This window comes from Haplochromis burtoni, unplaced genomic scaffold (genome assembly GCF_018398535.1).
Source record: "Haplochromis burtoni strain Fernald_Lab_line unplaced genomic scaffold, NCSU_Asbu1 Contig_67, whole genome shotgun sequence".
Taxonomy (NCBI): domain Eukaryota; kingdom Metazoa; phylum Chordata; class Actinopteri; order Cichliformes; family Cichlidae; genus Haplochromis; species Haplochromis burtoni.
The window spans coordinates 1,815,665-1,821,889 of record NW_024582428.1 but is presented as its reverse complement, the minus strand read 5'-3'; the positions used below and the strand labels follow the sequence as shown (position 1 = coordinate 1,821,889).

At 40.0% G+C, this 6,225-nt stretch overlaps 1 protein-coding gene across 4 annotated transcripts in view; it reads right to left on the bottom strand.

Annotated features, from left to right (window-relative positions):
* Positions 1 to 6,225, bottom strand: part of mast2 (microtubule associated serine/threonine kinase 2) — a 141,394-nt gene that overhangs the window by 109,736 nt on the left and 25,433 nt on the right. The window lies entirely within an intron of this gene.

The window sequence follows — 6,225 nt, the reverse complement described above, 5'->3', positions numbered from 1 at the left end:
TAGTAGTAGTAGTAGTAGTAGTAGTAGTAGTAGTAGTAGTAGTAGTAGTAGTAGTAGTCGTAGCCTATCCCATCCTATATTATCCTATCCTTATGTGTGGGCAAAAAGTCTATTAACTTAATAGGAAGCACTTCCTCTGACAGAGCTGACAGCAGGTACATAAGACCACACAAAGCTCCTTACTTCACCTCCATCTCACATTCATCCATCTCCAAGCACCTTCGCTCACCTCCTGTACCCCCTGTGCAAGTTTTGTTATTGCGCTATTGCTTGATTTATTTAGTCAGCCTGTCACACTGCTGCCCACCCCACACTCCCCCATCCTTCCTTCTGCACAATATTTTTCATCTCATCACAGCATGCTCCACTGGAGATGCTGAATCTCTTATTTGCTGAGGTGTGAGACGGGAAGTCAGGCCGGCGGCTGGCCCTGCCAGCGTTCTCTCTGCCCTTCACATTTGACAGCCAAACACTTTGGTTACAAATACTCTACTTCAGCTTCTCAATTAACTACAAGAAATGACTTCACAAACCCAAAAAACCCCAAATCCCAAGAAACTCTAGGTTCTCCTTCAATTCTCTTCAGTTTGCCTGTTTAAATTGTATTCTTTTTATTTTAATTTGAATAGTGTAAGTCGAAAATGTCCTTGAAATGCCATCATATAGTTGTTAGGCCATATCACCCACGCTTGTTGGAGAGTCGAGCTGAGCAGACTAAGTGTCGCAATTTATTGTTTATAACATTTATAAAGCAGGAAATAGTTCTAAAGCTTCTTGAAGGCCATTCCAAAGCTCTGCTTTAGACGCTGCCTGCTTGTTGTTCCATTCACCCAGGCTGCTTCTGCGGAGGTCAATCTATGACTGATACTGCTCAACCGTGTGTTTTTCTATCCAGGTATGCTTTTAATGCATTTCCAGTGTGTTTGGGATCTTGTGTCATAGCTGTTGCTAATCAGATGCTTTCCAGGCAACCATGCATGGTGGATCAAAATCTGAGAGTATTTTCTTCTGATTTGACAAGAATCCCAACATGACATGGCCAAATGCATTCCCAAACCACAACAAGCTTCCACCGATGTTTCCCTTTTCCCCTTCCTGAAGAATGAAAAGAATGAAAGCCACCCTATCGCTGAGACCGTTTCTGATGAGGCTTTGGTAGACGCAGTAGATGGGCCAGATGCACCTCTCAGGTTTTTTAAACAGGTCTTTGCTAGATTTTTTTCCTACTTCTTAAGGACATGACTTTCAGATGTGTTCGCCTGCTGTCGTTAATTTCATGTCAAGAATTAGGCACTAGTAACAACGTGCCTGGAGATAGAATTTCAATGTGGTTCTTTGCCAAGTTATCTGTTACAGTGGACCCTTGCGATAATGCGGTTCAGCTTTTGCGTCTGCGTCCTGATTGGCTGTAGACCAGTGTCGATCAATCTTGTGTTGTGTCTCCTGTCCAATACAAAATGCGTTCATCTTGTCAAATTTACAGAAATCTTCAATCGCTAGCAGTGTGACTCTGAAGTGCTGCACTGTATGTTTGTAAGTTTTCTCCCCAACAAACACAACAATGTCGACGAAACGTTTTGCACCGTCAACGACACCTGCAGTAGCAACCAAAAGGCAGAGCAAGATGCTAACCATCGCACAAAAAGTAGGACTTCTGGACATGCTAAAGGGAGGTAGAAGTTACCGTATTTTGGGGACCATAAGACTCATCCCATTATAAGGCACATTAAGCGAAACAAAAGAGTCAGATAAGTCAAACTTTACTCAAATCATTCTTCTTGCTTCCTCTACTTCCATACCATTTATTCATTAATGTTTTATTCTCTGGCAGCTGCTCTATTGCCATGTTCTGGACCTGATAACAGGCTTTGATCTTTGGTTTCATTCTATATTACTGGACCTATTTTTCTACCAAGGCTTGAACTTTGAAAGTGTTTAAACAAGAGAGGAAAGTGTGAAAATGTTCGCGCTTGTCTGAGAAAAGTGTATAAAGTGTGTAGTGAGGGGGTTTACAGCCTTGGAACATCTATAATAATTGTAAAATATAAAGCTGGCTACTTCGCAGATTTCATCTATTACAGGTTAATTTTAGAATGTAACTCTATATAAATGAGGGACCACTGTATATGCAGACATAGCACTCATTCATCACTTGAGTTAGGTGTTGTTTTATACACTTGAATGATTTATAGATCAGTTTCAAGTGGCTTAAAAACATTCTTATTACTGTCAGGTAAAAGACTGGAAATGAGTGCAAAAGTAGCCAATGATTTTGTTGCTCAAGACCACTTTTAAAAAATGACTGCAATGTCTGTCTTCTTGGAAGCAAAATATCAAGAGTTAAGACTTTTGTACATTACTGTAACTTGATTTGTATATTCTACTAAAAAAAAAAAAAAAAGGTATTTTGAATTAGCCAGTTCTTTCTATGCTCATGTTCTTCCTGTGCTTTGGAGGGTTTCTTCCCATATTCCAAAGACATATATGTTTGTTGTTTCTAAAATGACCGGGGATGTGAGCTAGTCAAAATGAAAAGAATAAAGCTATATAAGCTATATGAATGAATGAAATGAGTTCTCAGTAAGACTAACAGAGCTCTTGATACAGTCCATTTCCATTTTAAGTTCCGTTACAATACAGGTATGTAATGTCGGTAAAAAATGTATTTACTTTCTATAAAAAAGCTTGTTTAAAAAAGTAGGTATTGTACATTTTGGGACTTGTTTTTGGGATGTGCAGTGTTACACTCCAGAAAGTCCCGCTAAGGAAATGTTATTGTGAAACAGTGTTAATGTGGCCTATTATTACCTTGACACCAGATGGCGCTATTGACAGCAGACAGACTCCACAGCAACTGAAAATAATATTTTTATATAATAAAATCACAAACTGTATAAGAGCCACTTTTAGATAAAGGAAACAACTGCATATGCCTCCAGTATGGCTGTCTATATAGATCAGTGGTTCTTAACCTGGGTTCGATCGAACCCTAGGGGTTCGGTGAGTCTGTCTCAGGGGTTCGGCAGAGCCTCCGCCATGACATGCATGGCTCATTTTGTGCACCAGTAAAAAAAAATCACATTTTATTTTTCACTAAAGAGGGGTTCAGTGAATGCGCATATGAAGCTGGTGGGGTTCGGTACCTCCAACAAGGTTAAGAACCACTGATATAGATACTGTATACAGTGTATGTGTTTATTATGTCTGTGTCCTGAGTGTGTGTGTGTGTGTGTGTGTGTGTGTGTGTGTGTGTGTGTGTGGAGAGAGAGAGAGAGAGAGAGAGAGAGCGAGAGAGCGAGAGAGAGAGAAGACTAACAGTAGTCTAAATAAGTCTCAAAGCACTTTACTTGGTGCTGTTGTGCTTTAGAGGAAAAGTGTTTCTGGAAGGCAAAATGAAAAAGTGTTTATTTCTTACACTTGGCCCATATTCTCTAGGATAGAAATTCTTACAGCCACTGGAGCAGGAAGGGTACTGATGATCAGCGTTTACATTCCAACGAGCACCAGATACTGTCGCTAACACAAAAACCTAGCTCGGTTCCAGTTGTTTACGTTTCACAAAAGAGGTCCAGTAAACAACCTCAACCTTGGCCCCGGTCTCGTGTGTTTTATAAAGCAAGTATTTAGCTCACTGCCTAGACTGTGTATTCTGTACAGCACATTGTCAGGGCAGTAGAGATATTATCCTGTATCACTACTATTGCACTGCAATCCTACTGCTTCTGGCACCTTGTTTCAAAGGATTCACGCTTCAAATTAAGTAGTGTATATTCAATGACAGTAACTCATTAGAAAAGAAGAATGGATGCCCTTCATTTACTTATAAATGCTGCTGCCTGCAAGCTGCAACTATCAATAAAACATTGTTTGGTTGATGCAGGGCTTTTATATTGTCAAAAATATCTTTAGTGCAAATTTTCTTGAAACAACATGATATAGTTTGTTGAGGTTTTTTCTTAGTCATCTTTGATGTCAAAGTTTGGCATGCCACTTCACCAGCCGTCTACGTCACTGTCCCCATTAGTCACAACAGAGGAGATACGGTACGAGCACAGTGATTACTCAACATGTCCTCATGTATATTTAAGATGCAGCTGCCTCAGCCTGTTCCCTAGCAGCTCTAACACAGCAGCATGGTAAAGCTCCCTTTAGGCCAAGCCCCGACGTCTGCAGACAGCAGGTGTGCGGCCTGTGTGCTGCATGTTGAAACACCGCTTTGTTTATTTCCCATCTTAATTATTTGCATTCATGTATGTCTCGTAGAGAATATCCACCCTGCTTCTAAGATAAATATGTAACAAGATACATGTTAAAGTGTTGAGTTTCAACTTGGTAGGTACATTTTTCACTTTGGGCCATGTCCTGACAAAAGCAATAATACTAGGGATGTGCAAGCTGACCATCTGGTTACAGCACAATGTTCTTCTAGAAAAGGCCCTGGACGTTCATATGGATTGTTATGTGACTCGCATAAACATTGTTTATGTAAAATATGCAAGAAAACTGTTGCCACTAAAGGTGGAAACACTAAGACTGGTTCGCCTGACAATATTGTGCAGGCTCCGGAAGAACTACGAGGTTAAGTTACTTTATTGTTGAAGTGTTAAGCAGTCATGTGTTACATTTGCTTATAATTTCCATGGAAAACAATGCATACCCACAACCACATCTTACTACCAATTTATCACCAGGTAACCTTTCATATATGTCTTTGGACTGCTGGAGGAAACTGGAACACTCAGAAGGGACTCACGTGACAACCCAGGTCTTTTTAACCTAGAAATTAAAGCTGAGGTGTTACACTTGATTACATAGCTGCCTTTAAAAGTCCTAACTAAAAGTCCAAAGACAAAAGGGAAGTATAAATCATAAATAAAACATGGCAGGACTGGTTGTCCTATTCCTAATCCTATGACTATAGACTAACTATGAAATACAACTATAAAAGCTAACAGCTGTCAGTCTGATGAGTCACACTGGACTAAAATATAATGTGTGTGAAGCTCGGTTTAGTAAGAGATGCAAGGAAAGTGAGTGCGATAGAAGTCAGAAAGTCTGCCAAGAATACTTTAATAAACCTACCCTTGAGAAATAACCACCTGGGATTATTTGCTGAACTAGAATAACTCTGCACATTGTATTTTCCATTTTGAATCCATGGTACAATGTGCTTCTGGCTGCACTGACCAGTTCCTCGCAGAGACTTTCAGAGTGAAAGGCTAATTATGAAGATATCCAAAGTGGCAAAAGTAAACTGATGACATGATTCATTTTAGATTAATGTATTTTTCTCTACAGTTTTTATAAATGCACTGTCCACACACCTGGCACAACAACGTGGATTCAGTATCAGATTAATGGCATGCTGAAGTTCTACCTATTAAACACTGCCATCTGTTGGTAGCATTCAGCTGCAGTCTGTTAAGCTTCTCGTCATTTTCACGTGCGTCCCTGTGCATGAGATAGATTCACTGCATGTGTAATCATTATGTGCACAGAGAAGAAGGCTGGAGATGAATAATAAATTACAATTTAAATTAATAATGGAAGGTACTGTGTAAATTACTAATGTAGTCAACACACACTTCTAAAGCATGGCAAACACAGAGAGACGATAGCCATTTCATGAAGGAACAGAAAGTCAGGGTTCATTCAGAAAACGCTAAAGATTTTGAGAGAGGTTCACAAATTATGATTTCAACATATCTGAAGATGTTTTGGATAAATAATAAAGCAGAGGACAGAAAACCCCTTTGAGTCCTTCAATCCCTCCTGCAACCAACAGGGGTCACAGTAGAGCAAAGGAACACAAAAATCAGCATCAGACATGTCAGGAACCGGCATTTACACATAATTCATTCATACTACAGCTCTATGATGTCAGCACTGTGCTGCATGTTAACCAAACAAACACATAAATGCAGATACAAATATACACATCACATGAAAAATCCTCTCTCTCTCATTTCTGTCTCAGCAGTGTGCAGCCCTTTCTGTGAATGGGAAGTGTCTGTGTGTGGAGCTGGTGGCACGCACACCGCGCACACACACATAAACACAAAAGCCTGAGTCATCCTCAGTCTACCTCCCTGCAGTCAGCTGGCACAGTTTCAGTCTAACACACAAAATCTATATTGCGATGGACTGTCTCACAGCGACTCTGCAGGCTTTGCACACTACGTTTAGACTACATTCATTTTCCTAAGACCACAAATACATTTAAAA